Raw genomic sequence first — 17,279 nt, 5'->3', positions numbered from 1 at the left:
GTGATGCTTTCTAAGGCCCACTGGACCTCACACTCCAGATGTCTGGCTCTAAGTGATTGACCATACCATCACAGTTATCCAGGTCATTAAGATCTTTCTTGCATAGTTTTTCTGTGTATTCTTGTCACCTCTTCTTAATCAGTCTCTTTGGCTCTGTTAGGTCCTTATTGTTTCTTTTCTTTATTGGGCCCACCCTTTCATGAAATGTTTCCTTGATATCTCCAGTTTTCTTGGAGAGATCTCTACTCATTCTCATTCTATCGTTTTCCTCTGTTTCTTTACATTGTTTATTTAAGAAGGCCTTGTTATCTCTCTCCACTGTTTTCTGGAACTCTGCATTCAGTTGGGTATATCTTTCCCTGTCTCCCTTGCCTTTTGCTTCTTTTTTTTCCTCAGCTACTTGTAAGGCTTCCTCAGACAACCACTTTGCCTTCTTACATCTCTTTTTCCTTGGGATTGTCTTGGTCACTGCCTCTTGTACAATGTTACGAACCTCCATCCATAGTTCTTCGGGCACTCTGTCTATCAGATCTAATCCCTTAAATCTATTTCTCACTTCCACTGTATAGTCATAAGGGATTTGATTCAGGTCATACCTGAATGGTCTAGTGGTTTTCCCTACTTTCTTCAGTTAAGTCTGAATTTTTCAGTAAGGAGCTCATGATCTGAGCCACAGTCAGTTCCAGGCGTTGTTTTCATGGACTGTATAGAGCTTCTCCATTTTTGGCTGCAAAGAACAATCAGTCTGATTTTAGTACTGACCATCTGGTTATGTCCATGTGTGGAGTCGTCTCTTGGGTTGTTGGAAGAGGGTATTTGCTATGACCAATGGGTTCTCTTGGCAAACTCTTAGCCTTTGCCCTGCTTCATTTTGTAATTCACAGTCAAACTTTCCTGTTATTCTCGGTTTCTCTTGACTTCCTACTTTTTTATTCCAGTTCCCTATGAGGAAAATGATATCTCTTTTTGGTGTTAGTTCTAGAAGGCGTTGTATGTAGGTCTTCACAGAATGGGTCAACTTCAGCTTCTTCAGCATTAGTGGTTGGGACATAGACTTGGATTACTGTGATGTTGAATGGTTTGCCTTGGAAATGAACCGAGATCCTTCTGTTGTTTTTGAGATTGCACTCAAATACCACATTTCAGACTCTTGTTGACTATGAGGGCTACTCCATTTCTTCTAAGGGATTCGTGCCCACAGTAGTAAATATAATAGTCACCTGAATTAAATTTGCCTATTCCTGTCCACTTTAGTTGGCTGATTCCTAAGATGTTGATGTTCAGTCAAGCCATCTCCTGCTTGACTATGTCCAATTTACCTTGATTTGTGGACCTAATATTCAAGGTTCCTAGGCAATATTGTTCTTTACAGCATCAGACACATCTTTTACCACCACCTTTCAACCAGACCATCTGGTTCTGTCACCACCAGACACATCCACAGCTGAGTGTCACTCCCACTTTGGCCCAGTGGCTTGTTTCTTACTGGGGCTATTAGTAACTGTGCTCCACTAGGATACTGGATGCATTATAACCTGGGGCGGGGGGGCAGTGGGCCTCTCCCGGCGTCATAACTTGTTGCCTTTTCATTCTGTCCGTGAGGTTTTCTAGGCAAAAATACTCAAGTGGGTTGCCATTCCTTTCTCCAGTGGACCACATTTTGTCAGAACTCTTCACTATGACCTGTCCATCTTGGGTGGCCTTCATGGCTCATAGCTCCACTGAGTTATGCAAGCCCCTTCACCACTACAAGGCTGTGATTCATGAAGGGAAAGCTGGTGCTTAAGGGTGCTTAATATTCACAAAGCCTATGGGACTGTAAATGACCTCTTCCTTCAAGAAATGCCCTGCAGTTGGTAAATGAAAACAAATTCAGTACAGGGCCAACTCTTAATGCCATTTCAAGAGAAAAATTTTCCTCCCATTCTTTAAAGAAAAAAAAAAATCACATGAAAATATGTTCAGTATCTTTGGGTTTTCCTTGGTGGTCCAGTGGTTAAGAATATGACTTCCTATGCAGGGCATGCAGGTTTGATCCTCTTGGGGAACTAAGATCTTACTTGCCTCAGAGCAACTAGGCCCAAGGGGTGAAACCGTGGGGTGAAACTACTGAGCCCGCATGCTCTAGAATTCACATGCCACAACTAGAGTAGCCCATACCACAGTGAAGACCCTGAATGCTGCAACTAAGATGCAATGCAGCCAAAAATAAAAATATGTAATTTTTTAAGTTTTTAATTAAAATAAGTACGTACCATATTTCCTTCAGGCCTTGGTGACCTGGGCTGGTATCTCATCCCAAAGGAGGCTTAGATTCCAAGGCTAGACACTCCTTTGGCTGAGGGTCCTGGGGAGGTTGTGCCAACAATGGGACCTCTAGTGTCTGGTCCCCTCTGGATGTGACCACAATCTTTAGATCCAGGTGGCCCCCTCTTGCAGATAAATCAAGCCTAAAGGACCCCTAAAATGATGGTCCCTTCAGGCGAGAAGAGCTTTGAAAAGTCATCTGGTCTCCCATGTCCTCTGAGTTCCCACTTCCTTAGAGGCACCCCACTTACAAATGACAACCCCTGAGCATAGCAGCTTGGCAGGGATTCCAATCTATCTGGAGGCGAAGGGTGAGGAAGGAGCAGTGATGAGACTGGCCCTTGGTTATTTGTGCTCGTCCACTACACTCTAATGGACAACCCAGGAACAAGACTTTCCCTAGGGCTCTGGTTGTCCCAGTAACCAGAGTTGCCATGAAGAAATCCTGCTGTCTTGTGGCCAGTGCTCGCAACTACAACTTGCAAATTGGTGCTTAACATTGATTCACAAGGGCTGTGGGGATGTAAATAAATGACTCTTACCCTAATAAGATGGGCTGGATAGGCCACCTAATCCAGTATTCTGGGGCTTCCCTTGTGGCTCAGCTGGTAAAGAATCCACCTGCAATGCGGGAGGCCTGGTTCAATCCCTGGGTTGGGAAGATTCCCTGGAGAAGGGAAAGGCTACCCACTCCAGTATTCTCCTCTGAGAAAAGCCATGAATGGAGGAGCCTGGTGGGCTACAATCCATGGGGCTGCAAAGAGTCAGATGTAACTGAGCAACTAAGCACGCACACACACGGCATGGGGACAACCGAAATGTCCATCGACAGATGAACGGAGAGAGGCACGCTACATGCACTGCATGGACTGTGACTCAGCCAGAAAACAAGGAAATAATGTCATTTGCAGCAAAATGGATGGACCGGGAGATGTCCACACTAAGTCAGACAGAGAAAGACACATATGATATCACTTACAGGTAGAATATGAAAATATAAAAATTGATAGAATTGAACTAATTTACAAAAGAGAAACAGACTCACAGATGATACAGTTAGGGTTACCAAAGGGAAAGTTGGGGGGGATAAATGAGGAGGCTGGGTTTAAGCAACACCCACTAATATTTATGGGCTTTCCTGGCGGCTCAGACAGTAAAGAAGTCTGCAATGCAGGAGACCCAGGTTCGGTCTCTGGGTTGGGATCCCCTGGCGAAGGGTATGGCAACCCACTCCAGTATACTTGCCTTGAGAATTCCATTGACAGAGGAGCCTGGTGGGCTACAGTCCAGGGACTCACAAAGAGTTGGACACGACTGAGCGACTAACACTTTCAGTAACATTTATAAAATAGATAATCAACAAGGGCCTACTATAGAGGACAGTGAACTCTACTCACCATTCTGTCATAACCTATATGCAAAAAGAAGCCATGAGAAATTTATATATACATATGTCTGTTTATACCTGAATCACACTGCTGTATACTTCAAATAAACACAACACTGCAAATCAACAATCCTCCAAGATAAAATAATCTTTAAAACATAAAAAATGCCTAACAAAATTCCCTTTGGCCACAGGGACCTGGGCTATTAGCACAGGCCTGGGGCCTGAGGAAGCTGGCGCCAAAGGTTGGACTACCACAGGGCTGACAGTCTAGGGCACAGAGCGAGGAGAACACAGTTCGATCCTAACCAACCCTGAACCAGAGATCACCTCTCACCAGAGGCTCCAGGACCACGACCTGGAACAGAAGTCACAGCAGCAGCTGGGATTTCCTGAGACCTGCGTGAAGCAGCACAGCCGTCCTGTGCAGACACACACCCCTCGCCTCATTGATGAGCAAGCCGGCAAGAAGTTCAGAAGCTGCCACGGCCACGTGCTAACGCCGGTGTTGGCATCACAATCCACACGGGTCCATGATCCACTGTCACCAGGACTCTGAAATTAGTCCTTTCAAGGGTGGATCAGAGAGGCTCCTGATCCTCAGAGGGGGCTGAGACGGGGCAAGGGTCCTCAGAGGTCAGCAAGGAGTGGCGCTCCCACCAGGCCTTTCTGTGCGCGTGGAGATGAGAGGTCAGGCCGCTCACTGCAGGAAGCTGTGGACACAGGTCAGTGTGGGCCCCTCTTCTACAGGTTCCTTGTGCGTTTCTCAGCAGCAGAACCTCTGCTTTGAAGTAAATCTTAGATCAAGTGGGAGGGAGGGGACATACATACACTTATGACTGATTGACGTTGTTGTATGGCAGAAGGCTATACAACATTGTTAATTATCCTCCAATTTTTAAAAAAGAGTAACATTAAAAATCTTAAATATTAGATGATAACATATAAAATGGAAAAAAAAGTGAAACTACTTTGGCTGAAGTGAGACCACAGCGGGCTGGCCCACTCAGTCTGCAAAATCCAAGCCTTTAGACAACAGTAGGACAATAGTTGCTTCTTTCCTTCCATTATTCAGATACGAAAAGAAAGGCCACGAAGGCAGCTCTGCTCAGGCTTCTCAGTGGACACAGACTACACTGAATTCTAGTGAGCGCTACATTTCTGCTTTTTCTCACACACTCTGTGCTCCCAAGGGCAGGCCTGGTCCTCCGTGCAGTGCCTGCTGCCATCAATGAATGAATAACGAGAGGGGACTGGCCCCAGTCACACAGTGGGTTTAGTGATAGGTCATTGGGCTCCTGGCCATAAGCTGTGTATGTACAGGGTTGCATCCATCTTCCAGGGCAGTTGCCAAACCCAGATGAGACGAATGGAAGGGTAATGTAAAAGAGAGAGAGTTCTGGTGAGGACAAGATGGCAGAACAGCCACATAGGTTTTCAGTACTTTCACAAAAACAAAGCCACTAGGAGAGCAAAAGAAACCCCCAGATGACATTAAGGTAGGTCGTCAAGCTCTCGAACGTGAAGGAGTAGGGCCAAACCACTCACAGCCATAACACCAGTGTGATTTCAGCACGGGCAGGAGAAAGGCAAGCTTTTAAGGCCCTTTGAGTCAAGTAACCTGAGAATTATGATCAAATACACATCCCTTCTAGATAGAAAACTCAACAAGCCAATGTGAGAACTGTCAAAACTAGGAGCAGAGTCCCATGCTTTCATTTAAAAGAGAAAAATGGGGGATGCAAGAAAGTTGCAAATGGAGTCTCTAGCAATGAACAATTCATTATCTAAAGTAATACACTGGATGGGAGTTCACAGACATTAGACACTGTTGAAGGAAAGATCAGTAAGTCTGAATTCAGCAATAAAAATTACACAAACTGAAGCACAGAAAGAAAAAGAGACAAGACCCCTCCAAAAAAAAATAACAGGTAAGTTACTACAATATTAAGTAGTTTAAAATACATGTAAGGCCAAAAATCTTTGAAGAAACAGCCAAAATTTTTTTTCAAGCTGGATTAGAACTATAACCCTACAGATTCTAGGAAGTCAAAGAACCTCACACACACTGTAGTAAAACTGAAGTTAAAAAAGCAGCCAGAGAAAACAGATATTACAGATAAAGGAACAAATATAACAATGGCAGCCAACTTCTCATCAGAAATTTTGTAAAGCATTAGAAGATTAATGTCAGACGTGCTGGAAGAAAAAAGCCTGTTAGCTTGGAATTCTAAACCTAGTGAAAATATCCTTTTTTAAAGATGAAATAAACTCTTTTTCAAGTAAAAACTGCAACAATGAATTACCATCAGAGCTGAAATACAAGAAATGTGAAAGTAATTTCTTCAGGTAGAAGGAAAATAATACCAGATGAAAATCTGAATCTATACAAAGGAATAAGGAACACCAGAAATAGAAAAGATCTGGGTGAATAGGAGATTTTCTTTCATTTCTTTAATATCTCTAAAAATACTGACTATCCAAAGTACACTGTGGAGGTTATAGCATATAGAAATAAAATGTGTGAAATAGCACAAATAATGGCAGCAGGGAAATCAAAGTATTCTGTTTGAAGGATTTATAGTATATAAAAGGAATATCCTATCTGTTCAAGGTATGTTGTGGTGAAGCTGTGTTTTAAATCCTAGGTCAACCACTAAAAGAATAAAGCAAAGAATATAGTTAATAAGTCACCAGTGATTAACATAATACCACAAAAAAATGGTCCAAAAATGGGCATGAGAAGAGAAAAAAAAGGAACAAAGAACAGATGAGTCAAATAGAAAACAGCTAGTAGGTTTATACCAAACTATATAGGTGATTACAATAAATAGACTAAACACTCCCAAGTAAAAGGCCCTGATCAAGAGAGATTATCAGGATAGATTAAAAAAAAAACCAACCAACTACATGCTGTTTATATAAAACCTACTTTAAACATGAATGCAGATTAAAACAATGGAAATGTTTTAGAAGATATCCTATATACACACTAATCAAAAGAAAGATGAAGTATCTGTATTATAATGACGTAAAACTGATTCTAGAACAAGAAGTATCCGATAAAGTAGACTTCAGGACAACAAATACTTATAAAGGATTTTTTAAAAAGGACATAATAATAAAATGACCGATTCATCAAGAAGGCAACAATCCTAAATACACATGCACCTAAAACAGCTTCAAAATATGTGAAACAAAAACTCACAGAACTGAAGAGAAGTCATTTCCAATTCCAGCTGGAGATCTTAACACTCCTCTTTTAGCAGCAGAACAAGTACATCCCCTAAAAAAAAAAAAGGTTATGGAATACATACACAAACCTATCAGTCAGCTTGACGTAACTGACCATAGAATATTTCACCCAACAACACTTAAATGCATTCAAGTACATCTGGAATACCCATTAAGATAGACTCATTTCTGGACCCTCAAACATTCTTTAACAAATTTAAAAGAACTAAAATCATCAAGAACATATTCTTGGATTATAATGGCAATACCTAGATATCAATAATAGAATATTTGGAAAAATCTTCAAGCATTTGGAAATGTAACCAATATGTACATATCTAAATAACTTAGGGGTTGAAGAAAAAAAAAATCACAGTAAAAATAGTTACCTATAGAGGAAAGAGAAAACAGGAAAGAGAAGGGGACAGAAATGGAAGGTAATAGTCTCTGCTCCGCAGTGCAGGAGCCCCAGGAGAAGCAGGTTCAATCCCTGGGTCGGGAAGATCCCCTGGAGAAGGAAATAGCCACCCTCCCCAGTATTCTTGCCTGGAGAATCGCGTGGACAGAGGAGCCTGGTAGGCTACAGTCCATGGGGTCACAAAGAGTCAGACACGACTGAAGTGACTTAGCACACAGGCACACACACGTGTACCTTGTCCTATGCACTGACTTTGGAAGCATGTGATGCTTAGTAAGTAACAGTTAAAGAGGGAAAAGTCCCTAAAAGCTGAAAGAACAAACGGATGTAATTTTACTTATATATCAAGCCCAATCCATAACCACAGAAGGAAAATAAGTATTCAAGTGTTTTAAACTGTATATTCCTAATAGGCTGTATTTAGTAGTTCTATGGTTTGTAGTAATTGCAATCATCTTATTTTGAAAATATTATGTTGATACCATAAGACAGAGCAAGAGAAAAGTAATTTTGTTACTGTAATTAGAAACCAAAAAAAAAAAAAAGAAACCAAGATTTTTAAGGTAAAAGAAGGGATTTCAGTAAACAACTCAAGAACTGAAAGCACCGTCCCCTTAGGTTTTACTTGGAAATAACACTATTGACTCATGACCTATTTTTCTCCTAAAAACTGTATCTTTTCTCATCTCTGCACCGAAAAGGCCTAGAAGCAATATAAATAATTAGCATCCAGACTGCGATCTTTTGTAAAGAAAATATTTTTATTTATTTGTGGCTGCCCTGGGTCCTTGCTGCTGTGAGCAGGCTTTCTCCAGTTGTGGTGCTTGGGCTCTAGGGCGCAAGGGCTCAGTAGTGTGGTGCCCAGGCTTAGCTGCTCCGTGGCATGTGGAATCCTCCGGGACCAAGGATCGAACCTATGTCCCTTGCGTTGTCAGGTGGATTCTTAACCACTGGACCATCAGGGAAGTCCCAGACTGTGGTCTTTAAAAACTATTTCCCACTAAAAGAAACCAACATTTCTTAAAGGTATTACAGATTAGGGTCAGAAGCTGGAAGGGCACGCACAAAATGAGCCCAGGGTTTCTTAACGGGACAGAAGAAAACAAAAGTGTTAGATGCTCAGTCATAACAAGGAAGCTATCAAAAAACAATAGGGTTGTGTCAAAAGCACACAGCAATCAAGTCTTCAAATATGGAAGCATCAAAAATAATGACTGTAATTGATTGAAACACATATTTTAAAAACCCTTTGAGTGTGTGATAGGGGAAAAATTTTGAAGGTTGCTAGAACAATGACCTTACTTTGAAAATAAGAAAAAAAATCATGTATTTTTCTTGCCTTTCCCGTACAAACTGTGTATCATGATGATAAAATAATTGCTGAAGGAAAAAATGCTAGTAAATGTAGAAAGGAACAATAAAAAAAATAATCAGGTACAGGTCCGGGGCTGCTACAGACTAACAGAGTGTGTTTTATCTGTTAAAGATACATACTGAAGCTTTTAAGGTTGAAATTACATAACTGCCGAGATTTGCTTTTAAAATATTCCCCTAAAAGGAAAAACAGTAAGTGGGATAAAAACATGAAGCAAGATGCTAATACATGTCGAAACTGATGATGGATGCTTGGAGACTCACTGTATTACTCTGCTTTCTATGTTAGAAATTTTCCAGAATAAGAAGCTCAGATACATGTGGTGTTAGTTGCTCAGTTGTGTCTGACTGTGACCCCATGAACTGTAGCCCGCCAGGCTCCTCTGTCTGTGGGGATTCTCCAGGCAAGAATACTGGAGTGGGTTGCCATTCCCTTCTCCAGGGGATCTTCCCCATCCAGGGATCAAACCTAGGTCTCCTGCATTGCAGGCAGATTCTTTACCATCTGAGCCATGAGGGACGCCCTCCAATATATGTGGAGAGGGAGTTTATCTTCAGTTCACTTCAGTCGCTCAGTCATGTCCAACTCTTTGTGACCCCATGGACTGCAGCACGCCAGGCTTCTCTGTCCATCACCCACTCCTGGAGCCTACTCAAACTCATGTCCATTGCGTTGGTGATGCCATCCAACCATCTCATCCTCTGTCATCCCCTTCTCCTCCCACCTTCAATCCCTCCCAGCATCAGGGTCTTTTCAAATGAGTCAGTTCTTCCCATCAGGTGGCCAAAGTATTGGAGTTTCAGCTTCAGCATCAGTTAACATTGGCTTAAGGTACACTGTTCTCCTCCAAAGGCCTCTGGGGTCCAGATCCTAGTGGGTTCCCACCCCAGTCCCACAGCTGGGGGTATGCAATGAGGTACTTCCTGGGCACCGCTTCCGCTCCCTCAGTGGTTCTGACATCCTTCACCCCTTCCTTCCTCCCCGACCCAGCCTCAACTCTTCGGGATGTGCTTGGGGTCGTTTCCAACTTGCAGGCACATTTCTGTTTTCAGAGATAACACAGCAAGAGAGCGTGGGTGTTTGCCTGTGGGGGGTGTGTTTTCCCACCCTGCCCCACCTTCAGGCCTTCTGGGCCCCCAGGCCTGAGCTCAGGTGGTCCCCAAGGGCGAAGGCCTCCGGGTGACATGCTTACCCTCTGCTGGGACTGAAGGAGGGGTTCTAGCCTCCACGGTGGTGCGCTGGTGGAGAGAAGCTTCCCAGCAGAGGTATTGATTCTCAGCCCCTGCAGTGCCCTGAGGGGGCTCAGCCAGCCCCTCCTGGGCCCACACTGTCCCTAGAGTCTCCACAGGGGTCCAGTGCCCCCCGAGGTCCATCTGCGTCAGGAGGTCACTGGATGACCTCCAGTCTGCTGGCTCCCCGACCCCAACTCTGTCGTGCTCAGAGCCTGGGTGGGCAGCCAGCACTGCCGCTGAGGGCTGCGTGGCTCTGGGGAGACTGTGGTCTTCAGGGCCTTCGCTTTTCTCCTCATGAAGAGGCTCTCCTCAGCCTCACGGGTCTTTAAGGTCCTGTTGGGTCACTCTTCCCCTCAGGAGCCTTCGTAGCCTCCCTCCTCCAGATCCAGCCTCAATACCTTGTCCCAGCAGCTCCCAAACTGTGCTTATCCTCACCCGGCATCTCCTTCGAGGCCTTTCCTTACGATCCATCCCCACGTCTGCCACCCTCCGAGCATCCCACCTTCTGACTGGGGCCCCAGACATGCGTGCTGTTCATCTCCGCTCCCGCCCGCTGCTTGCCGCAGGGCTTCCCCTCAAAGCTCTGTTGCATTGCCAGTGGGGCCCTTCCTACCCTCCCAGCCAGAGCCCGGTCAGAAGTGAGTTCCTCCTCCAAAACGCTAGAAGGTCTACGCAGACAACTCACCGAGCCCTCAGGAGTCCTCGCCCGAGCGTCCTGTGTCATGAAGGGGCCTGGGGCAGGCATGGTTGACCCCCACATGGTTGATGAACTCTTCATCCGAGAACGTCTGACATAGCACAGGCTGGCCGGGGTACAAAAAATAGTTGTTATCTGCATGATACTTGACAGGTTGTAAAGGATTTCACATCCATCACCTCAGTTAATCCTGAAAGCCACTCTGAGAGGCGGCCCTGAGCAGGGGGACGCTGACTCCCCCAAAGCCAATGTGTGTGGTCACCGGAGCCAGCACCAGGTCCCAGCCCTCCTGCCCCAGGGCCCCTCTGCTCCCTCTCAGAGCCTGGCTGCGACTGGGGAGACCAGCGCACACGTTAGGAAAGGCTGAGCCGAGCCATCAGCATCGCCCAGGAGAAAGTGACGGAGTTCAGCCCGTGTTGGAGATGGTCCCTGCCCAGCTCTCCTGCAGTTTCTTCATCTGAAAAATGGGCTTCCCTTGGAGAGGCCTGAAAATTCCACAAGCTGGAGTCCTATAGGCTTGAGGCTATGAGAGCCAGAGCAGAATCCCTCATGGAGAGCAGCGAAGGCTGGGGCAGGACGTGCTCCTGAGATCAAGTGATCCTGTCCCCGCAGGAAGGAACAGCCGACAGGCCAACGCCAGCCCCCTCCCTCTCACCCAAGCCAGGGCTGGGCACGCTTGGGGACAGGAGGAGCAGACGGCTGCCCCAGGCCACCCCAGCAATCTCTCGGGGCATCATCGGACCTCCGCTGCTGATTTCTACCCAGAGGGCGTCATGAGCATTTTTAGTTCCCAAGGAATGTTAATCAGCACCCAGATGCTGGGCTGCCCTGAGATGGGACTGCAGTTTCAAACAGGGACTTGCCTGGTGGCTCAGTGGTAAAGAATCCTCCCGCAAATGCAGGAGACAGGTTCGATCCCTGGTCTGGGGAGATGCCACATGCCGAGGAGCCATGGACCCATGTGCTATGACTGCTGAGCCCGTGTCCTCTACGTGAGAGACCCCACTCGCCACAACCAGAGAAAAATCCATGCAGCAATGAAGACCCGGCACAGCCAAATAAACGAATCCCAGGCAGGCACTCTGGCGGCTCTCCTCTGTGGGGACCTGTTTTTATGGGTTTATCTCGCCCTGACAGCTGAGTGTCTGCAGGGCCATCTGAACAGAGTCTCCTGGGACCTTGCTGGTTCAGCTTCCTCATCCCTCATCGGGGCCTGGGACAGAGGACGTGGGGAGTCCCACTGTCAAACATTCTGCCTCTGAATGAACATTCTTGGCAGAGAGCACCCACGTCCTCCCACCACTCCTACTGGGGGAGGCAGGCACATAGGGCACTAAGCTGTCTGCTCAGCAATCGCGGCCCCAGGTCTAGGTCAGAGCCCTGGGGCTGATTGCAGGGCTCGGGCAGGAGGATGGAACTCTGGGCGAGAGGGGAGGGGAGGGGAGGGGAGGGGAGGGGAGGAGAGGCACGTGGTCCGGAGTCTGTCCTCCAGGCCCGTGTGTCCCCAGCCAGCTGAGGCCATGCCTGCCCCGGGGGCCGTCTGCAGCCTGCTGCTCCTCAGTACACTCCGGGTGGACTTGGCCACGGTGGGCCCCAGCTCCCTGAGCCTCAAACATCAGAGAGTGCAGGTGCGACGTCTCCCCACGAGCCCGCGTTCTGAATGGGACACTCCTTCCAGCCCTGCCCTGAGCTGTGTGAGCTGGCCTCACCTGTTCTGGGCTTCAGCCTTCCCCCAGAGCACAAAGGAGGCCTCTGGGTCTAAACGCAGGCCTGTACCTCACTCTGCTTCTGGACGGACAGCGGGGCTTAGAGTCCTAAGAACACCTCCTCTTTCCAGCAGAGAAAGGAATCCAAGAAGCCAGCAGTCACGCTGAAGCCCTGAGGCCCTGGGAGGCTGGCTTGGCCCAGAAGTCAGGCAGAAAGTGCAGAAGATGAACTGGAAATCCAGGTGGGTCGCTGCAGTTTTATGCCTCCGGCAGTGGAGGGAATAATGGACTCTGTACTGCTGGGCTCTGGGAGGTCTTTGCCCATCAGCAGGCAAATACCTAAGTAACTGTGCCACAGCAGGATGAGCCCCAAGCAGAGGGGAAGGGAGGGGCCAGCAGACACCAGGCGATCGCAAAGGGCATCCAGCAGACAGACACCAGGAAGAAAGCGCTGCTCACAGACTGGAGACGTTTCCCTAGAGAAAACCTTCTGATGGACTCAGGGACCTCGCAGACCTTATCTGACTTTATCTTATGGGGGGCAGCACCCTGGACAGGTGGACCAAACCCCACCTATAGATGAGAATGGAGCCCACCAGGCTTGCTTAGGCTTTGGTGAATTGTGCATGGAGGGGCAAAGAGGGCTAGGAGAAAGAGGGTGTGAAGGCATTTTATGAGTTCCCCACCTGTGTGGGGAAGGTGGGTGCAAGGAGGTGTGCGTGCTTAGAAAACCGGCGAATGGTCCCAACAAGAGTTAATGTCGAGAAAGACACCTCCGTGCAGGGAAATCAGAATCGCCCCGGGGAGCCTGGTAACTACGTGCTGCTGCCCGCACCTCGATCTCTCTGCTGCTTCACCCTCCTGCTTAGCATTTAACCTCTACAACCGCCCGTGAGGTCATTAAGGCTGGTCTTGGGCCCTCATTTAGAGACAAAGGACAGAGGTTCAGCTGGGAGAGCTCACTGGCCTGAGGGGCCACTGCCTGTGTGGGGCAGAGGTGGGACCCATGGTCTGGGGGGACTCCAGTCCCCAAGCCCTGTATCCCCATCACCCATCTGGCAGAGAGAGAGCAGGTGGCCCAGGAAGTCTCCTCGCCCTCCCCCCAGCGACCCCCAGCCTCTCCCCCGATCCCTGTGAGTCAGGGGTGAAATCCCCAACCCACACCCTCTGACCCTCACCAGCACCTCCTCCCACCACGTGTGAGATCCCACCTGTCACATTCCCCCTCGACACCAGTCTGCAAATCCTTAGACTAAAATGAGGGAACTTTCCCATTGCACCAGCCAGGTCCAGCAGGGCAAGGTCTAAGCCAGCTCAGATGCAGAAGTTTCTAGTTTCCACAGAGGGAACGGTAGGCAGTGCTTCAGCTAGAACTGGGAGCCTGCAAGTCTGGAGGTGGAGGGGGCCCTGACACGGGCCGTGACCCTGGCTCTGCTCTCCCAACCCCTCCAGTCCTGGGGTCCCGTCTCAATCATCGCAGGCCCCTCCACACCCTCCGAACTTGTTTCCCAAAGTGGAGTTTCAGACCTAGAAGCTTTCGAGACCAAGTCCCACCCCCAGTGCACCCGACCCCCACTCACCAGATGACCCTGAGGCCAAAGGGGTCTTTTCAAGCCACTTGGGGCTGCTCTCCCCTCCAGCAGCCACTGTGCCTCTGTCACTTGCTCCTCGTCCGGCTCCAGGGTGCAGTCCAGCCTGGCGGGTCTCCGGGCCGGTGCTCCTAGAGCTGTGCAAGGTCTGCCTGGGTCCTCCGAGCACGCGCATCGGCCGGGGGTGGGGGGAAATGAGTGTGCACTGAAGAGGGGGGACAGAGGGGCTCTAGGTCCCCCCAGATCAGGGACGTCATCACTCGCTTCATCTTCATGGAGGAGACGAGGGGGACAGAGGTATGTTTTAAATAGGGAACCAACACCTATCTGTTTTATTAAAATCTCTGAGCGTCTCTGCTCATCTGTGAAATGGGAGCCACAGTGGCTCCTACCCGGAGGGTAAGGGCTCGGCCTGAGCCTGACCAGGATGAGGGCTGCATGCCAGGCGCGGTGGCAGCAGCACCGGGGCTCACAGGGGCTGCAGGGCTGGGGGTCCAGTCTGCCGTCTGGCCCTTGCCACCACCTCCCTCTGCAGCCCCGGGCACGTCATACAACCTCTTAGAGCCTTCGCTGCTTCACCTGAAAATGGGGCTGACACGTCCCGAGTGGAGGGCAGGGGGCAGAAGGACCACGGGCTCCTTTTCAGCCCCAAGATCCCTTTGTCGACTCATTCAGAATCTCAGTGCCCAACACGGCCAGGAACCCACGTGGTCACAGGGGTAACCACAGTAACAGTCTCCACTCCCCAGGAGAGAAACGATGACATGGCCACAAACAGCTCCTTCCTCTTTGCCCACAGCTTTGAGCTTCAAGTCACCTCGTAGGCTGCTGAGAAAGTAGGGCTCATGGCGGGGAAGAGATGGGGCACAGGAAGAACAAACTTGGCTCAGAGCATCCTTCTAGGAAAACGCCAGCTTCCTGTCCGATTTCCCACAGAACAAGGAAAGGCCTGTGTAGTCGAGAGAAAGACCACCTGGGAAGGGAAGGAGGCAGGGCAGACACGTCCCCAGGCTCGCGCTGTGTCCTCCGGGGAGAGCCCCGTCCCCGATCACCCTGCCGGCGTCCGAGACTCAGCACTGGCCATTCAACCTTCTGCCTTCCAGAGCTGCAAATGTGGGGGAAACTCACTCTAGGGGACCCCAGAGCTTTTATCAGTAACCTCCTCAGTGGTAAGGACAGAGGGTACAAGGTAAGCCCTTAAAGATGGTGAGGACAAGCACTGACGCATATACACTATCATGTGTGAAACAGGCAGCTAGTGGGGGTTTGCTGCGTAACACAGGGAGCTCATCCCAGTGCTGTGGTGACCTAGAGAGGGAGGGGGCTTCAGGGGGAGGGGGCTTCAGAGGGGGAGGGGGCTTCAGAGGGGGGGGGGCTTGAGGGGGGCTTCAGAGGAGGGGCTCAAGGAGGGGGGCTTCAGGGAGGGGGCTTCAGAGGGAGGGCTTCAGAGGGAGGGGGGCTTCAGAGGGAGGGGGGCTCAGAGGAGGGGGCTTCAGAGGGAGGGGGGCTTCAGAGGGAGGGGGCTTCAGAGGGGGGGGGGCTTCAGAGGGAGGGGATGGACGTGTACTTAGGGCTGATTCATGCTGTTGTACTGCAGGAACCAACACAGCATCGTAAAGCAATTATCCTTCAATGTAAAATAAAATAAAGATGGTGGGGTAATAAGACCAGGCCCAGGAAGGAGGGTAACCTGCCTGAGGGGTGCCTGCTGGACCCCAGGCCCTTCTCTCTCCCCCTCCTGAGAGCCCAGGGCCCCCACTGGGATGGGGGTGGGAGGTGAGGGGCTGCGGTGGGAGGCTGAGACCTCTGACAATTCCTGGATCCTCCTCCTATAGTTCAATGCCCCCTTTGACGCGGGGATCAAAGCTGTCGGGCTCAGTCCCACCCGGCATGGCTAGACCCTGGGGAAGTTTCTTCAGGATGTCCTTGGGGAAGAAGCCCGTGGTAAGTCCTTGCCCAGGTCAGGTTAACTCCAAGTTTTCGCTGGAGTCCCAGTGTGAATCCACCTGTGGGTAACAAAACTGAAGTTTTCCTCCCCACCCTTGCCTCTCAAGCTTCTGATTCCTCTGTCCCAAACACATTCATCCCTCAGTACCCGCAGGGGATTGGTTCCAGGACATCCCCCCCCACCCACTTTTAGGGGATGGACCCTAGTCACATGGTCCACACTTGGAGGCCAGTGCTCTCCCCGTGACAACATACCACATCCGCCAGGGAAAAGCCGGCTGTGCTGGCCCCAGCAGGACAGTGGACAAAGCAGGGGGCTTTTCGGTGGGCGTGGCTACACTGTGAGGCACGTGGGATGTTAGTTCCCCCACCAGGGACGGAACCCGTGCCCCCTGCCATGCAAGTGCGGAGTCTTAACCCCTGGACCGCCCGGGAAGCCCCAGACAACAGCACTTTGACTTGACCTCTCGCTTTTCAGAAAGCCCGATCAGCAAGTGACCGACCCTGAGGCCAGCCACCTCTCTGTTCTCCCAGAAGTGCTTCACTGGATACCAGAACACTGTTGAGACCACACCCAGCTCTGAGGGGTACTAGCCCAAGAATCAATGCTCAAACTGGATGCTGAAGGTGCAAAACGTTTACTTCACCAAAGAGGAAGATTTCACATTTCACTGAAAAACAACTCCCCCAGCCAGCCAATTCTTGGTCTGTGGTCAATGGGAAGAGAAAAAATGAACATGTAGCAAGGTGTGCATGCTTAGAGAACCAAATTAGAGCCACACCTTCAGTGGAGAAGTTTACTGGGGGGGATATAGGAGCAGAGGAGGGGGACAAAAAGGAGGAAGGAAGGGTGAGACAGGAAAAGAAGACAGGCAAAGGGTCCTTTAAATACCAGAGCTTCTCAAGTGCAAAGAAAGGTACATGAAGAGCTTCTTAACAACCAGTGAGGCCTGTGTGAGCAGGGGAACTTCTGGTGACACTATCAGAGCCGCTGAACTGACATTCAAGGGCAGAACAGATGCTGGGAATTGTGAAAGCGTGAGTCTGAAGCTGGACACACTGGGGTGCGAACACCAGAGCCACTCCCAGAAACGGCTGACCTGGCCCCTTCCCCCTCCTCCCGGCCCAGCGGACACCACCTCACGTGGCCAAGGCTGGCCATTGCCTGGGCTCCTTCATTGACCTGGGGCACCAGGGCGACGTCCCAAAAGCCTTCCAACCCCAGCTCACAGCTGAAGTGAGCCTTGATCCTTCAGTTCCACCGCTGAATTCCAGTGAAGACCCAGTCTTCCCGGGGGGAATGTCCCTTATCAGTCACGTGGTCTTTGGTGTGAACTGACTCTCGAGCTAGTGACGAAGGATGGGTGATCACAAGGGGAGAAGCACT

At 49.4% G+C, this 17,279-nt stretch overlaps 2 long non-coding RNA genes across 4 annotated transcripts; one reads left to right on the top strand and one right to left on the bottom strand.

The window, feature by feature from the left end:
* Positions 1 to 3,654: 3,654 nt before the first annotated feature.
* On the bottom strand, positions 3,655 to 15,258 carry LOC122424434. 2 transcript variants are annotated; one of them, XR_006264415.1, is made up of 4 exons: positions 13,937 to 15,258; positions 10,639 to 10,756; positions 6,903 to 6,980; positions 3,655 to 4,491 (listed from the first exon to the last, which is right to left on the bottom strand). It is a non-coding gene; the product is annotated as an uncharacterized LOC122424434 (long non-coding RNA). The 2 variants fall into 2 exon arrangements; XR_006264416.1 differs by having other exon boundaries at positions 3,655 to 4,407.
* On the top strand, positions 12,131 to 17,020 carry LOC122424435. Of its 2 annotated transcripts, none has more exons than XR_006264418.1 (3): positions 12,131 to 12,278; positions 12,491 to 12,598; positions 16,371 to 17,020. It is a non-coding gene; the product is annotated as an uncharacterized LOC122424435 (long non-coding RNA). The 2 variants fall into 2 exon arrangements; XR_006264417.1 differs by having other exon boundaries at positions 12,488 to 12,598.
* The last annotated feature ends 259 nt before the right edge of the window (positions 17,021 to 17,279 follow it).

Source organism: Cervus canadensis, chromosome 22, assembly GCF_019320065.1.
Source record: "Cervus canadensis isolate Bull #8, Minnesota chromosome 22, ASM1932006v1, whole genome shotgun sequence".
Lineage (NCBI taxonomy): Eukaryota > Metazoa > Chordata > Mammalia > Artiodactyla > Cervidae > Cervus > Cervus canadensis.
The sequence above is the reverse complement of the archived record's forward strand: the minus strand, read 5'-3'. Positions and strand labels throughout refer to the sequence as shown.